The sequence below is a fragment of the Meleagris gallopavo genome, chromosome 22 (genome assembly GCF_000146605.3).
Source record: "Meleagris gallopavo isolate NT-WF06-2002-E0010 breed Aviagen turkey brand Nicholas breeding stock chromosome 22, Turkey_5.1, whole genome shotgun sequence".
NCBI classification, from domain to species: Eukaryota; Metazoa; Chordata; class Aves; order Galliformes; family Phasianidae; genus Meleagris; species Meleagris gallopavo.
In genome coordinates, this window is record NC_015032.2 from 9,185,865 (window position 1) to 9,203,949 (window position 18,085).

Sequence of the window (18,085 nt, forward strand, 5' to 3'; positions counted from 1 at the left end):
CTAAAAAAAAAGTTAACAAAAAGAAATAAAGCCTTTAAACCAAATCTATATTCTTCACCCACTGTAACACTGTAATGTGATAAAAAGCACAGCAATAATAACAGGGCAGCAAAGTCCTAGACTACACAAGCGAGTATAAGCCCAAATACAGCAGCCATAGACAAAGAAACAAAAGAGATGAGGAAAAAAAAAAAGCTGCTTACCACTAGAAGACCACAGGTACACACAGACCTCCAGCAAACCATCCTTACCTCCCCTGCCAACCTTTAAATGAGGTCTGCAAAGGGGTGGATCCTGTCTCCACCTTTTCTGGTCACTCAGGTGCATTATGTGCACCTACCAGGTGCTCAGTCACTGTTTCAAGCTGACTTAGCATTTCTGCTACACCCACTGTGTAACGTCTTTCTCTACTTTTATGCAAAATCACTGCAAACTGAGAACAAAGAGCTAATTAAAATGATAGTACTTTTACTTTGACTTGGTGGAATATTTAACTCCAGATATATTGTTCAATATGACCCTCCATCTTTTACTAGCTAATTTTTTTTTTTAATAGCAAGGGTCTTTGTAAGGGAACTGTTACATCACAGTATGAACTGATGATTGAGTACCTTATGAAGGATGTGACTGGCCCAGGAAGCACAGGTGTAAGCAATTCTCCTATGCTTCCCATGAATCTGGACTTCCCTGGGATCATTTAAGGGCTCTTCTCTCTCTAGGGAGTCTTCCCTTGTTGAAGACCCCTATGAATGTTTTATAGTTAGGGACTCTGTCACCAGTGGGGTAAGGTAACTTTTTCCTATGTATCTTTATTGCTATTCCTAATGAAATTTGCCCATTATTAGAAAGAAATTATCGGAAACAATTTTATTGCTATTAAAGACCAATGATCTTCTAGATGCATAATTATCATAATGTTCTTTTTGGTATGGAGAGAACCATTAAGCTATATCCTGAACTGTGTGTGCCTTCTTTATGCTAGAAAGATCTATAAAGCTTTCCTGAGTTGGTAACGGATTTCTCCTGTAAGAGGCTGAGATAGAGCTGGCTTATGGCTACCTTGGTTTCTATTTGAGCCAGTTGGTATAAAGGAATAGAAGGTCTAACATACTGGCTTCTAAAGTTGAGTGTGAAGACTTTGACTGCTTTCTTTTTAAAAACTAGATCTGAATTTATGTGGCTTATCTTCTTCCTGTGTATGTTGCAAGCATGTATTTGTGTTGCATGCATGAAAGGATTCTTTTAGCTGAGTTCTGAATTTATGATATTTAAGAGGCTAAATTTCTTTAGTTACTTATATTTTTTTATGAAGTTATTTCTACTCCAATGTGAGAAAACTCTCACTAATCGTGGGTAGAATTTTATTTATGGTTTCTTTTCTATCTGTCTTACTACTTTGTCACAGTAATAGTAGATGCAAACTGCTAATTCACACACAACTAAGGATAAGTAGATTCTTTTGTTTTTCAAGTTAAGATTTAATAATAAATTTATTTATTTTCAACACATTATATTGTAATTAGCCCTGACAGATGCAAAATGTAAGTCTTAATATTCTTAAGTGAGATATGTGATACAGAGGGGCATAAAACTTAAAAATATCCAAAAATGCAACAAAGGGCTTTGAGAAATATAAATATTGAAGTTCTACCTGTTTCACTCACCACCCTGGTGCCCTCTCAGTAGTTACTTTCTCCCTTGGGCCTGTTTAGCAGTGACTGTATCAGTGTGTGAGTACCATACTGAGACTTTTCCTAATGGTGCAGTGTTGGTAGTGGCACTAGAACTAAATTTGATTACTGTAGTAATGTTAGAATTAAAATTCAGTTCAAATAATTTAACTGGAGATAATCAGCTTTTTCTTTTGGAGTTGAGCCTGTGGCATTGCTATACTCCATTCTAGTTTGTAGGTTAGAGGTTTACCACTAATCTTTCAGTATCCCCAGCTGAGCTGTTTGATTACACTTCTTCATGCTCCCTGAAGGCCAGTCTGGCCAGACTGCTGAGAATGGACTCACATATTAGTGTGTTATGTTCTATAAATATCTTATGATGTTGCTGCATTATAACATGGAGAAGCTTGCTGTTTTGTGTTCTCTTGAAGGGGAAAAAGGTTTTTGCATATTACATCATGAGAAGTTTGAGACTAATCCTTGGCTCCTGAATGATGATGTAATTTACTTACACAACATAACTTTTCCTGATCCATCTTATTTTTTCTATTCCATCTTAACCTTTGAGGGATTAATAATTTTCTCAGGAGTCCTGTTGCACAAATGCTTTGACAGGTGGTTCTACTACAAAACTTTTAAAATTCTCTTTGAAAGAAGCAGTCTCAGCAAGGTTGTTGATTAAGCAGAGTAAGCCTAGTTCATTGAATAAAGGTTTGTTGTTGCCAACAACAACCTTGGATTATTTTTTCAGATTTAAAAATCAGTAAGCATTTTTGTGTAAAAGGTTTTGGCTCAACTTTTTTAAAATTTAAGTGAGTTTTCCAGCAAAAGTTAATAAGTTAAATAATCACAATTTGCCCACACCATCAGTTTGTGAGAGTTTTCAATATTATTAAAATTCTGATTTACTGCAGTGCAGCAATTTGAAATGTAGAAGTCTCTTGTCCAGGTATGTGATGTATGAAACAGTTACAGTGTAATGCATAAAGATATGTGCTCCTGAACTTCAGTCCTGCAGTCTTCTGAATCCTTCTCATCTTCTTTGAGAAATCCTGTGAGAATTTTTGATTGCCTCCAAATGGCTATTTTTGTTGATGTTGCTCCATCTCAGCTATGACTCAGTAAGCTCTCCAGTCTTCAGATGCTGGTAATGTTATTCCTTATGTTTTGGGCTTTGATATATTCTGGTAACAGAGGTGGAAAATTGCCTTACCTTTTACCAATTCCTGAGACATCTTACACTAAATTACATGTTAAGCAAAACTCAAACAGCCAAGGAACAGATTGTGAAGCTGCAGTAGATAAAAATCATTTAGAGAGTCTAGAATAATTTTGAATAATTTTGTAGCAGAACCATAAAGCAGGGGAAGGGAATGCTCCTGTACATAAATACTTAATTTTAAAATCCACAATTAAACTATATTTGGTATGATTGGTAAGGAAGGCTACAGGAATATTTATTTCCAGATCAAATGTCAATTTTGATTGAGAAAAATCTATACACATTTGTAATTTCTTTGATATAAGTGTTTATCTGACAGGTCCAAGGTAGATACACAGCTTCTCCATCTGATGTAAATTATCCACCAACTTCATAATGATAATAGAAAACATTGGATCTTATGTCTTGTATGTGTATATTCTGTCACAAACTTTGCATGACATAGTAATAGATTGCACAGCTAATAAAGTGAAAGAGCTACAAGAGGAATAGGCAACAATATTGTGCTAGGAAAGAACAGAAATGAGTCTTCCATACCTTTATTTGAAACATCAAAGGATAGAGAAGATGATAAAGGCTGAACAGACTTCAGGTTTATTTAATTATATTTGTGATTTTTCATGTTCCCTTAAAAATATGCTGAGTTTTGCTAGCGGTTCCAGAAAGAACTGGTTTAATTGTAGGCTTTGTTGTTGCTGATCTACTGAGTTAGTGCAAAAACGTTTATTAAGCTATGATTTGAAATTAACTTCAAAATCCAAAAAAGATAGTTTAACTGAGAGAAAATGAGCCTGTAAGCATGTTTCTGAACATAAAAGGAGTGTTAGTATCTGAATCGTATTGGCTAGATTGTTAAATGTCCAGAAAGAAATTGCCAGATAGGATGTCATGCTGCTTGAAAACCTTCTGGAATTTATTTCAAAGGATCAATTTTCTGTAAGAATAGTTTAGGAGGGTTTTTGGTGCTGGCTGATCTAATTTAGTTTATATCATTAAATTAAAATTTAACACTTTACTAGCATGAACAGATTACTGTGACTACAGTAGTAGTTTATAAAATAGAAGCTTTAGCAGTGTTGCTGAGAAATGTTACTATTCTGAGCTCATTTTTTAAGAAAAAAACTTCTGCTGTTTACTCCTTATTCCTTTCAGTAAGCTTAAAACCAAATCCCTCTGAACTAGCATCTTTATTTTCTGTCCACCCCAGAATTATGACAATATGTTCCAGCAGTTATCCCAAATGTATGCATTATTCAGAATCTAAATTGTAACGTAAACTGTCAGACCTCAGGAAGGTGATTCTTTGTATTTTTGAAAACCAAACTTAAGAAATGCATGATTGGATCTTCCACTTTGGCCCCAATGCCTGAGTATGTTACTGCATATTCAAACCACCCTGTTAATTTTTCTATTTAATTATCTTCTTGGGAGAATAATTGCCTTGCTACGCTGTGTATAATAACCACCATAATACCAACTACATACCATTCTGCTCAGATAATGTTTTAATAATATGATGAATTTTATTTGTTTTATCTGTACATCTCTTTCTCTGTGAGAAGAGGAAACATGGATTTTAACCTTCCAGCAACAAAATCCAAAACCCTCATCAGAGGTGTATTGTTTGAATCAGTAACTGGCCCAAAGCATAGAAATCAGGATTGCAGTAGTCTAGTTTAAGGCAAGAAGATTTACAGGATCTTGGCTGAAGACTGTAAAACAAAAGACCTGACATGGCAAGATGTAGCTTTGATAAAAATGGAAGAAATATTGTTTTTTGAACCTGATTCAATGGCCAACCTCTCTCTACCACATCCTCCCAGCAACAATATCACTTTAATACTTCTGCATTCTGTTTGTAGGATACTTTGCCAGTAGGATCCAAGGGTTCTTCCAGTTCAGCCTCTCACTTAATACTTCAATTTCTTATTTCAAAGTGTATGGGAACTGTTGAGTCACAGCCTGAGCTACTGATTGAGCACCTGGGTAAAGGACCCAGTCAGCCCTGGGAGCACAGGTGAAGGCAATTAGCTGTGTGGCCAGAAGAGGAGGAGCCTGGCTGCACCTCTCTTAGACCTCAGTGAAGGGCTGACTACCACTGGGGAAGGTTTTCTGGTTGGAGATCAGAATCAGGCTGGGTGATAAAGCCTCAGGAAGCAAAATATGTATGTGCTCATGTTGAAGGGTCTGGATGCTTCCTTTATGCTTTCCTAGAGAATGCTTTATTTCCTCCTTGCTTCTGGTCTGCTGAATGTTTTGGGCACTGACGGTGAGTTCTGTCCTTCTGCATCTGAAATGATTATTAGATCTTCCACCCAAACTTGTTGCTGTCTCCTGATATATTTTTTTTTAGATTGTTTTTTTCTATTGAGATACTAAATAGGGCCTTCAGATGCCAGGTGTGTTGCTTAGGAGAGGTTTACAGAGGAGAGCTGTGAAATTTACTGCATTTGTTGCCAACAACTCTACTTAATTGCTTATGAGTTTTCACTTGTCACTGTTTGTGCAAGCAGTGTAATTCCTTTCTAGTTCTTGCTTCATCTATGAATAGTGCTTTTCAGGTATCACGTTCAGATCTTGTGTAATTCGTTTTTCATTGATATGTAAAGTGTCAGTGTTCTTACTGCTTCCTGTGCTGCAGTACTCCTGATAAACGTCTTAGGTTGGTTCTCTACAGGGGATACCTTGAGGGCATTTTGCACAGATAAAATTGCATTGCTTTGAAAAGTTCTCACCGACAGATTTTGCTTGAATGAAACCTGTTAGAATGATCCTGTTTAGATCTCAGGTATCCTCTGGTGGTGTTTCCAGACTTGCATTTCATCACTGAGCAACACTACTAAGTAGGAGCCTTGCCTTTCACATCCTGAGGTTAAACACTTAATTGTGCTTTAGCTAGTTTGAGAATGGAGTTTTGAACTTCTCTCCATTTAATTGGCTCTCAGACAGGAGCTGTGCAGAGATCACAGTGAAGTCAAAATGACATTGCCTGAAGGTTTATAGAAATGAAATCTACTCAGAATTGACCCAGCACTCGCTTGTAAAGACATAGCATAAAACCCACAACCCAAGACCATATTCATATCTACAAAAACGAGGGAAAATGCAAAATTTCCACTGTATTTCTACTTGAGATATTACTACTAAAGCTGCGGTGTGATCTGTTCCTGGGTTTTGAGTGAAACAATCCTTTTAGTGATCAAAGCTTTAGTTTTTGGTTGACATTTTTATTAAAATTATAGACAGCCTTGAAGGTAAACCTTCTCATAAGCAGAAACTGTGAGAGGCACCTAAGTATGGAAACATTTTTAGGGAAGTCTTACATGGGGGAATTATCTGACTGGTGAAACTGATTTCATTCTTGTATTTGTAAATTCTCTTTCTGTAGGAAAAATAACTGACTTATTTAAAAATTGAGAAGGCAGTGTTTTTATTTGCTTCTTTACTTCTTTAGCCCTGTGGAGAAGAACTTGGAGGTCCTGGTGGATGAGAAGCTGGACATGAGCCAGCAGCGTGAGCTTGCAGCCCAGAAGGCCAACTGTGTTCTGGGCCCCATTAAAAAAGGTTTGGCCAGCAGGGAGATGGAGGTGATTGTCCAACTCTACTCAGCTCTTGTGAGGCCCCATCTGCTATACTGTGTCCAGGCCTGGGGCCCCAGTACAGGAAGGATGTTTGGAGCTCTTCGAGCGGGTCCAGAGGAGGGCACTAAGATGATCAGAGGGCTGGAGCACCACTCCTGTGAGGGAAGGTTGAGTGAACCAGGCTTGTTTAGCTTGGAGAAGAGAAGGCTCTGGGGTGACCTCACTGTGGCCTTCCAGTACTTGAAGGGAGCTTGTAAACAGGAGGGGGAATGGCTGTTTACAAGGGTGGATAGTGATAGGACAAGGGGGAATGGTTTTAAACTGAGACAGGGGAGGTTTAGATTAGATATTAGGAGGAAGTTTTTCGCTCAGAGGGTGGTGATGCACTGGAACAGGTTGCCCAAGGAGGTTGTGGATGCCCCATCTCTGGAGGCATCCAAAGCCAGGCTGGATGTGGCTCTGGGCAGCCTGGTCTGCTGGTTGGCAACCCTGCACATAGCAGGGGGATGGAACTGGATGATCATTGTGGTCCTTTTCAACCCAGGCCATTCTGTGATTCTGTGGTTCTTTGGTCCGTACTAAATTGTTAACTCCTGCAGATGCTATTAATCACTTCTGTACTGTAACATTGTTACCCTGTGGGCCTTATTTTTGTTGTTGAGGTTCAATATATTAAACACTATTTTAATAAAATGTGCCTGTTGGCAATACAGACATACATTGTATCATTTTTAGCAAATTTCTTTCAGATTGCTGAAAATGTGTGTTGTACACACTTCCCAATGGTTGTGGGTTGCCATGTGGAATTTGTCTTGTTGACATTGATAGTGTTTTGAAATTGAATTTCAATAGTTACTTTCAGAATGGCTGTTCTTAATTTTTTTTTCACTATTTCTTTCTGAACTTGAACATTTTTCTGTCTTCTGGACAGATAAAATGAGGATGGCTATCCTATGGAAGCCAGAAAAATTTCTTTTTTCTATGATCCTTCATGTTAGGTAGAGATTTAATAAAAAGTACAAGAAGTTACAAAATACTTTTTGTATCTTTGAGTGAATTGATTGTAGTGGCAAAGTTGAGATAAAAAGTTTGATTATTGTGCAGTGTACACTTGTGTATATTAAGATATTGCCTGAGTTTGTATGGATTATTTTAATTGGTACTTTGGGCTTACCTAATGTTTCACCAACTTCACTGACTTGAATTAATCACATATGCTGCCCTTTATCAGCTGCTTGTACTATGGTGCATTTAGATGAGATTCTGTTTTTTCAGTAGTACTGTTAATAACCAATACCTGTCTTACTTTGGCAAATGTTTTTATTTATAAAATCTGACACTAGCATTTGAGAAAGCATTGTAGAGAATCACGAACAAATATTTCACAAAAAAAGTGAAACCACCACCAGCAAGCAACAGTCACAGAACAACTGACAGAAACCACTACCACCATCACTAACAAAACAATCCTTGCAGCTTGTGCAAATGTTGAAGATGTATGGGTCTTCTTAGAAAGTAGACTTAACATGTAAGATCTTGTACTTCCTACTTTTTTTATTACTAGGATTAAAAGAATACTATACAAGAGGAAAGTCAATGGTGTCTGTGACAATGCAGAAGGAATAGCAGCATATGCTAGGGCTAAAGCAGAAAAATCTAGGGCCATCATCAATGTCTAGTAATTCCACTGTACCAGTAGAGGGAGCTTATAGTTTTGTATAAATGAAGAAATATGCCTAGCTAGACTTTATGGGGTAAGTTTTCTTCTGTAATGTTACTTATATCTCCTCTCTGCTGAAGCAAGTTAGGTGAATAAAACAGAGAAAGGCAGAACTGACATTTTCAGTTTTCTTCAAATCTCTATTTGTCTCTATTGTAAGCAACACCCTCTGAGTCAAAGTTAAAAGTGGTCAGTTAAATTTATTTCATCTGAACTGATATCAAGGATAGACTAGTGCTGAACAACTTTGTAAGTTTTGCTGTTAAAGTATAGCTTTTCAAAAGAATTGCTCTTGCAACATTCCACTCATTAATAATTCTTTCTTTGAAATTATTTGAAGGAACTCAATTTCCATGTACCATTTGTGTACCATTTCCATGATAGATCAGTATTACAGTATGTCATTATTTCTTATTTATGCAGAGTTCATAGGAAAATTCTAATACAAATCCTTTCTGCTGTTGAAACCTGTGTGCTGGAAGCAAGCCACCACCCGCAGTTGTCTTTATTTTCTTCTCCATTGCTTTCCAGGTTGACACAGTGTTTCTCTCCATTTTTCCAAGGAACGATGATATCATTCAACTACTTATCACACCAGCTGCACAATAACTGTGTAGATGTGTATTCTTGCAGTTCTCCTGTGATCTAATTTGGACTTTGAGTTTTCAGGTAGGACAGCTGCACTTTATCAAGAAAGTGTGAGTCTGGGATTAGTGAAAATATGCAGTGCCTTTATGTATGTACATATACAAAGATAGATCCTTTGATATTGATTGAATTTATGAAATACTTACATCTGGAGTCAAGACCTGCTGTAGATGTGACTGATTCTTAATGGCCTTGCCTCTAGAAAATTAGTACTGCAGTAATTTTCTTGAAATTTTGTTATATAGATCTCTAGGCCGTCTTGATGGTGATCGAACAGTATTTTACAGCAAAGTCTGATTTACTGTAGTGTCTTTGTAGGGAGGATGTTTTAATATCCTTCCTGTGCAGTGTGAACTCAGCTACTATTTATATTCTAAAGTTTGTTTTATTTACATATAAGGATAATGACAAAGTCAAACTCCATAAATAAGATGCTCTGAGCGGTTCACTATTGTTTTCTGGCACCTTAGTACATAGAGCTAATCTGATTTTCTGCTTATGATGGGCAGTATACAGCCTACAGTGTTAGGCTCTTCTGGAGTAATTACATTAACTCATGGCATGCTCAGTGTGACTACGTTTGTGAGGGTATCTCTTAAAGAATCTAGTGAACACGGGATTTATCCAACTTATCTTGTAATGTTAACAAAGTGATGTGAAGAAAATCCTCTGCAGTCAAAATTTTAAATATTCCTTTCATTCCTCTGTGACAGCTGTCAGATGGAAAACAAGACAAAGTAGATATTATCAAAGGGTTTATATTCTAGTTAGAAAAATCTTAATGAGGCTATATAACCAGATTGGGATGCTCTGGAAGAACCACTTCATAATTCATTAAATGTCAGTGACCCTACTGAAGGTTCCTTTTATTATTTTTTAATGCAAAGCTGGTTATTGAAATGGTTCTAAAATTTTAATGCAAGATTATAAATTCCTACTGCTTTTCTGTTATCAAATACAAGGAAGAAAAGATAAGAAGGAGAATTTCCTACTAAAAGAAGGCATGCTCGGACAAATCTACTTACATTTCAAGTATTTTACTCTTTCAGAAAGGTGCTGAATAATGATGTGAAGTTGAGAAGATCAGTCTCTGTGATAGCCAAGACTTTATCTCAGTTGTTTTTTATCAGAGGACAATACAATGAACAACTACTTCGTAATGCCTGAGATGCAACTTGTTTTTACTATACTGAAATAGTGCATCTACCTAAATACAGTGATTGGTGTCTCAGCCTGTCCTGATGCCCACTTTGACTTATCTGGACCTGTACTTGGAGGCAACATTTGTACAAAAAGGCAGGTCTCTGTCCAGACAAAGCATGGTGTTTTACAAAACCCAGGGTTTTACAAACTGCCCTGTGGAATCTGTTGCCTCCAATTCAGATACATTCGGCAGAGCTAGCTTATGTTTCTCAATTTAGAGTTCTAGTGATGTGATAACAGCATTTATGAGTATTTTCCTTTTGTTGAAACTCTGTCCTTCACCTGAAGAATTTGTGCTGTTTGTATGCTTTGAATCTTACTTTCATTTTCCCTTCTTCACGAAAAGACCAAGTTTTTCCTTTTAGGAAGATGCCATAAAGGCTACTTCATTTTCCATTTTGTAACTTGCTCGCCTCCTGATGAATGCCAGGAGAAATGTCATAATCCTTGGAGGTCACTTTCTTCTAAGCTTGTTGGTGGAGTGAATTTTAATGCAGCTTTAGCTTTTTGCCCTAATCTCAAAATTCTTCTGCATTAAGTTGGATCATTTTTCATTTCATTCATTTTTTTATTTGTAGCCAGCTGTGTTTCTCAGCTAACATCTTTAGGCATTTACTTGCTGTCATTTTCTTAGGCTGCTAACTGGTTAGATTGCAATATCAGATTTGAGTAGTTTACAAAATAATGCTCTTTTTAATTTCAGAAGTTTGGGTATTTTCTGTGAAAGACAGTTCAAAAGCAAACAAGGATAGAATTTTTAACTTCTTCTTTAGAAATTGTTTGAAATCTCCTTCATTATGCTTTTTGCTTCAATGCTATAATAAGCACAGTAGTTAAAAGCCTGAGACTTTTGATAATCGCATGATTCTAAGAACTGAGAATCTCAGGTATGATGTTAACCTGCTGGTGGGGTAATGTGCAGGCAACACAGAGAACACAGAGCAATTGACAGAGAAATCTAGCTTGTGTTGGTAATGTTTAAAGGCATGTGGACAAGGAAAAGGGAGCTATTCATACTTCTCCTTTGGGGCTTTCAATGCAATAGCTTTTAGCTAAGCAATATCACTCAGCCTCTGAGTCAGTTGGAGGGTTTGAGGACTTAAAATGAGAGCAATAACTCATATTTAAAATAAGAGTATGGCATTTAAAAATGCTAGTAGAATGTTTCAGTCCAGGCTTCAGTGTCAAGAACTATAAGATTATACTGTTCCCCCTTTGAAAACTTTGAGACCTTCTCCGTTTGAGTTGTGTGTTAAGATAGACTAAAGAGTTAGTACTTCTCTTTTAAAAAAAAAAAAAAGGAAGTCTGGAATAGGGGTATGGTTAATTTTCATTACACAACACAAAAACTTCAGGCAGTTTAAGACACCTATCCTAGAATTGGTAATTTTAATGTACTTTATAGACAGGCATAGACAGTAGAAGCACTTATTAGGAAAATGTGATCATTTAAACTTGTAAATTGGTAGAAAAGATGGAATTTAAAAGTTGCATAGTGATAGTTAATCTGTGTCAGTCTGGTTTTTGAGTATGACCAACTTCAGGAGCTGAAAAGGTCAGCCTGGACAAGCTATTTTTATTTCTGAGCAATTTAGCAGCTGATGGCTATGTTCCCATGTCATTCAGGTGGACTCCCTGAGACAGCACCTGTAGCACAACTCAGTGTCACATAATGAAAATAGATACCTTAAATTTTTACAGGCCCTAATTTTGTTTATGCAGCTACCCCACTGTCACTCCTTTAGGGTGTATTTTAATGACAAGCTTCTACTAGTATAGTGTTGTGGGTAACACTACTGAATTATTAATGTTACTTCCCTCTTCACATGACTTTTAGTCCACAAATCCAACTACATGAGTTATATTTGCTGCTTGGTTATTTTGGTGACAAAAGCAACAAATTGAAACTGTAAAACTTGTTTACTCAAAGCATGCGAGGCTGGTAATTATCAATTAAGGACTATATTCGCACCTTAAATTACCTTGAAAATAAAATTGATTGCTTGTTTAAGAATGAGGAAAGCAAGAAAAAAATTAGTTGCTCCGAGGAAGATGAGTAACAAGTTTAATTTAGGAAGAAAAGCAATGCTGATAAACTAGTAGAAGTACTTTCAGGGAAAAAGTGGGTAAACAATGGTCACTGGAGTGTATAAGAAGAATAACAAATTTTATGCTGCTTGTTCATGTATTTCTTTTTATTTCTATCCAATTAAAAATAGTTTAACTGTAGTTTAACTTGTCTAGTTAAACTATTTTTAATTGGATAGAAATAAAAAGAAATACATAAAGACAAGTTTTAGACTGCTTGTAAAGAATACATCTTTCTTTTGCCTTCTTTCCTTACCTGTTTCAGATAAGCACAAACACATGCTTAACTCTAGTGGAACTGTTCAAATCTCTGCCTTTTATAATTTTGGAGTTGACTCTCCAGAAGATCCTCAGTTGCTTCTCCGCAGTGCTCCTGCTCCATGAAGCAAGTGGCTTTAAGCAATTGCCCAGAAGCTCTCTAAACACTACAATCACTGTGAAATAAAAAATGAAACCCACAGTACTTCAAATTATCTGGAACTGTGTAAGCAGGTTAAAGATATCTCTGCCTAGAGGGCTGATGTCACTCAAGTCTGCTTGAGTGAGCTTCACCTGATATGGCTGAAATATAATTTTTATGTAGTTCTGGTTACTAACTGAGCTATGCAGGCAGCCTATGTTAATCTGTGTAAAACCACTTAAGGGGAGTCTGGAGTTTTGATCCTGTTTTTGTTTAAATCATGGCATAGCTTTCAAATAAAAAATGCAGCACGTTTCACAAAGCTCTAATGTTAATTTGGAAGCTGAGAAGCTATTATTAACTTTAAGGCACAAAATGCTTATTATTAAGGCTTGGAGCTTCTCTCTAACAAAATAATTAATATTATGGTGAAAACTGTTCTAAGAAAAACATTCTGCATGTTGTCATCACTCCAGAAGATTCTTTTCTTTTTAAGTAAAAACATGTAAGTGAGGAAACTGAATTTTGCTCAGGACTTTTAGGATGGAAATTCTGGACCAATTTATAAATAAAAGAAACTCTGGAGGTATTAAAATTATTTTATCAACTTCAGTTGTCACCTACTTGCTCAGTTCTTGCAACATTTTCCATAAAGTTTATTCCATGTGATCTTTAGGAAGTCTTTGAAGCCTTGGCATTAAATGCCTGGTCAAATATTGCATTTTCTTTATCTTGTTTTTAACTAATTTCTTATAATTTCATGTTTTTTTCCTCCATGGCCTCAAATTTTCATGGCAATTGTCTGAAAAAGAAAACTCTTTTGAAGATGAATATTTTTTCTGAAGGTGCAAGATGCTTTCATCTTTGTGTCCCATCTGTAAATTGTTATTGACTTTGATATGAAGGATAAATGTTAAAGGGCTCACTGTTAAGCCTACATGGAGAAAACTTGCTCTCACTTATCTGCAGGCTGAAGAGAAATATGTCATTTAGGTCTTGACCTTCTGTGAATTCCTGCTCTTTAAAGGCTTCAGTGATGCACATTGCACTTTTGTTACCGTGAGGCAAATTGAAGAGGTTACATAAAGGATTTTATCTTTCTCAGGGATGTGGCAGCCTAAAGTTAACTTTTTACCCTTTCAGGAATCATTTACTGCTGGGAGGGGAATGAGGACTAATGGCTTGTTACAGCCCTTAGGTCATCAAGAAGTCACTTAGGAGACTTCCATTAACTTACTTTGATTTAATATTAACTGATTTTCTGTGCCTTAGTTAATCCAAGAGTAAAATAGATGTTCTTAAAATTTTTCATATGTCAAGCTATAAATAAGGACTGTGATAATGAATCCTTTGAGGATTTTGAAGGGATGCTTTTGTTATGAAACATTTTTCCATACTGTTTAAATTAGAGAAATCATATATTTAGAGTCATATATTTGGTTATAGTTTGCAAACAGCATTTTCAGCAATTTGTATGCCAAGCTCCTAAGGTAATTGTGCTGGGAGTAGCTAAACATGAGCACCTGCAAGTGTGCTTGTAGTGTCCGTATGCCATGACTTGGCATGATACTACTTGTTCTTATCTATGCTTGCTTCTATTATAAATCCCAGTCACTGTGTTGTGATGTTCAGATACAGATTATAATCTGGCTCTGTGCTACTCTAGGAGTAGAAATTTCATGAACTTTGGGTCTCTTTTTTTCCGGTGTTGGCTGAATTTTTAAGATCTGACTGAAATGTCCTTTCTTGCAACGTGTGGCCTCTGAGCTTAATATGACCTGATCTAGAAGGCAGGGCCTGATGAATGGGGATTCAGAAAAGAAGTTGTAGAGATGTTCACTCAAGTTTTGGGGACCTGATAGCTTAAGGAAAAGGCAAAGAAGAGTGACTGAACTGCATTATTTAATCTCGTTGAAGTTAACTGGCTCTTGGTCCATATTTTAAACTCTTTCCTCAGCACAGTGAGAGCTGGGATCACCCAGTTTCTACTAAAAAAAAAACAAAAAACAAAAACAACCCACAATTGAAGACAAGGAATGAGCAGAGAATGTAAAAGAGCATGTGGTTTGAGCATGCTTTAAGAAGAAAAAAATGGAGTGTAGCTATTAATTGCTGTAATGCAAACTGAATGACCTACATGTGTAATATTTCAGGTTAATTGAAGAGATCCCAGAGCTTTGTTTCCAGTTTTTTGGTTTATGCTCTTAACATTTTCAGAACAGCAAATCATAAGCATACCAAACCCACTTTCTATGTTTAAGAATCTTCTGGAAAAGTTATTACAAGCTGCTTTGACTTTAAAAAAAAAAAATTGGCAGCCTTTGACAATATGCAGCTTAAACAGCATCTGGCAGTGAGAGGGCTGTACAGATCAGTCACTGTATGGTTGGTAGAATGGAAATGACACCTGCCTCATCCGGCGGAAGGTCAAAGAATCTCTGTCCTCTTGCACCTAAGCAGCATGGCAGCATGCCTGCTACATGGCTATGGCAGGGAGGTGCTTGTGCCTCCTGCCTGTAGGACTGGACTTTTCACACCTATCAGGAGGCTTGGCCCTAGATTGTCTTGGTTTTGCCAAGCTTGGTGCAGGAAGCACCTTGTGTACTCTTGTTTTAATGAATACATACATGCTCTTTTTGTCTGTAATCAGCGTAGGAGCTGTTGATGGAGATGAGTTTGAAAGATATTTATCTGTAAAAGTGCAATGACCTTCTTCAGGTTTTCATTCTCATTGTCTCCCTAGGCACTGTTTATTGTGCAGGCTTTCCTGGGCCCATGGAAGATTATTTGGCAGCAATTTGAGATAATCTCAAATATGATTTAGCTGGGCTAGAAATATCATACAGTGCTATGACTGTGTAGAGAATGGAAGAGGTTTGGCTGATATCTAAAACACAAGAGCAAGATGCAGCTATCTACCATCAGCTGAGTAGCTGTAACTGTCCACTTGCATTCTCTCAGCAAACAGCAATCTCAAAGTCACACAGGTTACCTTAATTCTTTCATTTCATGCTAAACCAAGTCTAAATTGCCCCACATTTGTTCTGGGTTAAAAAATACGTACAGGGTCAGTACTACAGCTCTGCAAATGCACGACAACCCATAATATTATTTCATGTCTGAGTCCCTGTACAGGAGGCTACTGACTTAAACAATTGCTCTGTAGTGTTGAAATTACAAACACAAAAAGCTTGACATAGTGCAGTTGATGGAAGTGAAATGTGTGTGAAATGTGGTAGTGGCTCTGACCACATCACTGCAAGTGTTTCAATGGATGTACCCTTACAAAAATGAGCTGTAGAGCCAGAATAGATAGCATCATTTGGGAAGTGGATAAAGCATGCCTGATAAAGAATATAGAATATTAACTAGCAGAAGTAACCAAGAGATGATTCACTGCATTGTGACCTTGACTGTCAGTTTGGATTTCTATAGGTAAATCCTAAAGAAATAGCATCAAATGTTACTGAAGCATCTGCAGTATTCATGCCCAGCTAGCAGAGGTTATATTTGTTCTCCAGATAAATATGTTGGAGGCAATGGATGGTGTTCTTTTTCCACTGAATTTGAGTTAGTACAGTTTTAGTGATAGCATTGCTTATTCCTATTGATGAAACACCAAACACTTCCAATTCTGTTCATTTGCTATCAGTGCTTCTAACTTTCTATGGAGCGTACCTGTTAATGCTTTTTTAGCTCCTAATTTTCCTTTGCTGTTATATATTTAGACCAAATGCCTCACCTCATTTCACATTTCCTGATTGCTTTGTATCTGTTTCTTTGTTTTGTAGTTAAACTGTCAAATCACTGTATTGTTTTCTGTCTTGTGTTAGCTGACTGGTTTTTTTGGTCTGCTTTTTAAAATAGAGCTTGACATTTCTTTGTCTAATTTACAATGGATCTGAATCTTTTCTGAGGTGATATTCAGTGTTGAATGTATATTCATAATAAAACAAGATAAAATGAACTAAAAGAATCTCCCCTCTTCTTCCCATATTTTTGTTATCGTTTTTCTTAATCAAAAGAGAGGGTGGATTTGTTTCTGGGTGGAGTATTGCCACAGCAAATTTAATCTCCTTGATTGGTTGTTAGAGCTCTGAAATTGGGAACATTTCCACTTTTTTCTATTCCTACAATTTAATTTTTGCTTTCTGCTTTGAATATCCATTTTGCAGGTTAAAATGCTAGGAAAGCCACCAGGCTTTAAGTCTTCGGTGAAATGAAACTTGGAATTCAGACCTTTTTGACATAAAGATGTAAATCAGACTGGATTTATTTCATCTAGGACCAGGCTTTAGACAGACTTACAAGCTAGAAACAGACTTCTGACAGATAATTCAGAGCATATCTGATATCAGAATATTAATCAAATTGAGAAATTCATGTTATCTAAACTTTGAGTTTGACATATCCAACTGGTAATAACACTCAGCCTGTAATTTAGTTCTTTCTTTCCTAGCAGTGGTTCAGTCTATAATAAAATGGGGTTGAGTCACAGAGCATGCAGTAAAATCTGGTTCTAGATTTCAAAGATACAAGAGGTCTAATGCATTTGGTTATAGATGTACTCTCCTGTTAGTGGTAAAGAGGTTTTCTTTATCTGTAGATCCAGGTGATTTTCCTCCAATGGTGTGTCCTTCAAGTATGCAAGTCCCATGTGTTCTCCCTAAGTGGTACCTGCACTATATGTAATGAACTGCAGATCCTTTTGTTCACTAGATTGGCAAGGGCCAGTTGCTATCGTATTTACCTTGCCTTTACGTCTTAAGGATCTGAATTGGCTGCATCAAGGCAAGAGAAGAGGCTTATGGACTTCTAGAAACAACAAAAGCTTATCCTGTTTTCTTCAGTGCTTTCTTGTTCTCAGCTTTTCTATAGTGGGTCCTGGTTCCTAATTGGATGCCTCAGATTACTTATCACCACTGATATTCTAGCCCAGTAATTTCCTTTGAAGAAAAATAGACTTCACAATTCTGCTATATATTCTGTTCCAGGTATGGATTACCAGAGATGCATATTTAATATGTCTGGAATCCAGACCTTATTATTTAGTAAAATATTTTGAAACTATCTAAGAGATTTGGGTGTTCATTGCCTTTAAACATTGTAGGCAGGCAAATACTCTATTTAGAAATTGCTGTTATAGTTTGTATGTTTTATACTTACAGCAGTTATTCCCTTAGGGTTCAACATTATTTCCATGTTTAATTCAGATGTCCTTTCAGTTACTGTATCTTTTGTAAGACTGGTTATGTGATGCAGCTTTCATTTATATGAAGGTTGAGGTGCCTTTTTAAATACCCAAGTTAATTCTTAAGCATTTACTTTTACTGGCAGCAAGGTTAATATATTGTGAATGATGCAAATCTGTAAATGTATCTCTGGGGTTACTCACCCAATCCAGCTGCTGGCTCTCGATAGACTATTGCATGTAATTATTTTTCTAATTTATTTCTGTGGGAGATGGAAGAGTCAGGGTGATGACTTGTATGGGCTCCAGTGGGATGAGAGTGTGCATTCACTGCTAAAGTTTAGGCTGTGCCCCTAGAT

At 36.7% G+C, this 18,085-nt stretch overlaps 1 long non-coding RNA gene across 1 annotated transcript in view; it reads left to right on the forward strand.

Moving 5' to 3' along the window:
- The first annotated feature begins 730 nt into the window (after positions 1-730).
- The window catches only part of LOC109370775, a 32,046-nt gene continuing 14,691 nt past the window's right edge, over positions 731-18,085 (forward strand). The window contains exon 1 of the long non-coding RNA XR_002121184.1: positions 731-783. This is a non-coding gene — a long non-coding RNA (uncharacterized LOC109370775). The remainder of the gene's footprint in view (positions 784-18,085) is intronic.